The 1,773-nt window shown below is 36.7% G+C and overlaps 1 long non-coding RNA gene across 1 annotated transcript; it reads left to right on the top strand.

Moving 5' to 3' along the window:
- The first annotated feature begins 6 nt into the window (after nt 1–6).
- LOC117100069 lies at nt 7–1,767 on the top strand. The gene is made up of 3 exons (XR_004444069.1): nt 7–143; nt 684–801; nt 1,177–1,767. It is a non-coding gene; the product is annotated as an uncharacterized LOC117100069 (long non-coding RNA).
- The last annotated feature ends 6 nt before the right edge of the window (nt 1,768–1,773 follow it).

Here is a 1,773-nt window from a genome sequence, read left to right on the forward strand (position 1 = left end):
AATGTTTTCTAGGCCTATGTGACCTGCAAACATGAAGATGACAAGCTAATTGCCTTTGAGAGAGCAAATCTTGTGTTTATCTTCAATTTCCATCCTAATAAAAGTTATGCAGACTATAGAATTGGCGTGACCAACCCAGGAAAGTATCCTTTGATATGATGCAATCTCTTTGCTCCTTAATAATGACCTTTTCCTCTATTTTTGCTGATTCTTCTCTTGCTCATCATCACCATCATTTGGTGGAAGTGGTTAGGTGGAGCATGCAGGAAGAAAATAAGTTTCTCGAGCTGGGTTATCATCAGAATCCCCTATAATCCCGTTAGCAACGTTCAGTAGCCTATCCTACAGCATTGCAATTTCTTCCTCCCTGGGTGCAGCAAGAACAGTTTTTTTTTTAAACCTTGAGGCCCATTTCGCTTGTGCCCTTGCGCAGAGAACTTTATCTATATGTACATTTGTCTCTCCGCCCAGGAGTGAAAATAGGTTTCTGGTAGGATTTCACTAAATGTTAATGGTTGTGTGTATTAGTTTTGCTGTACAAAGCAGAGAGGATCCAGTGGCATAATAAGTTTCAGTTCCTTTTACCTTGTGCTGTCTAATGATCCTTTAAAAAATCAAATCAATTACTGTAATTATATAATTACCATTGATCATTGTTTGACACCTTTACAGTGTACTGCCAGATACAAGATAGTTCTTGATTCAGATTCTAGTGAATTTGGTGGCCATAGCCGTCTTGATCATTCTACAGAATTCTTCACACAAAATTTTCAATGGCACGAACGCATGTTTTCCATACAGGTAAGCATTGTTTAAATCTACTTAAATAATGCCTATACTGTATTATTATTATTAAGTCAGAGTGGAGCTGTAGCTTAGTGGTTAAGATCTTGCTTTCCAATCCCATGGTTCAAACATTGTCACTGCAGGATTTTTTTCTCATGACCATAAATAACTCCCTTAGCCTCATTAGACAATTAGTTCATAAAGCATTATTCCATCCTGTAAGTGGCGAGTGTATGTGCTTTTCAATGTGAAGGGAAAATAAAAGATACAAAAATAAAAAGTATATAGTGTCTGTGAATAACATTAAACATTTGTATTGCTTACTCTTATGTTGTTTCAGAGCAATTCTATTAAATTATTTACTACATAATTTTTTCTCTCTCTGTCTAGATATACATTCCATGTCGTGTAGCCTTGGTCCTAGCAGCAGAGGAACAGTGAACTCAAGTTATCAATGATCTTCCAAGAAAAGAATTATCTTGCACATCCTACACTGGAAAAATCGCTTATATAAAAATCATATAGCTGTATACTCTATATAGATTTTGGATTGTTGATGGTATACTGTAATTGATTTATGGAGTTTAGTTTAAATTGTTTTCATAAAAGGTAAAAGCTTGGTTGAGATTTACATTATCATATAGACTGACTGTATTGATGATCATCTCCACATGTACATCTCCACTTTGAGACTTTGACAGTTGATTCCATGGAGTGGTGGCTCTGCCAACAGGGGTCTAAGAAGTCCAACAGGGGGTCCGAACCAAGGGGATGCCCAAAGGGTTCTGGTGGGATCAAGGAAGAGAGAGTTCATGGTTTAGGATGGTAAAAATGTGCTTTAATACCAAACATAAGGAACTACAAAAATTAAAAGTTTGATAGGAGTGATACAAGTATGCTGTGGTGTGTTTCAGTTAAAACCATTATCATGCCAACCACTCCGATTCCACGCCAACACATTTATCAGACATTCCGACCACTTTGAAA

This window comes from Anneissia japonica, unplaced genomic scaffold, assembly GCF_011630105.1.
Source record: "Anneissia japonica isolate Jap-2015-1 unplaced genomic scaffold, ASM1163010v1 scaffold309705_len1773_cov329_single, whole genome shotgun sequence".
Lineage (NCBI taxonomy): Eukaryota > Metazoa > Echinodermata > Crinoidea > Comatulida > Comatulidae > Anneissia > Anneissia japonica.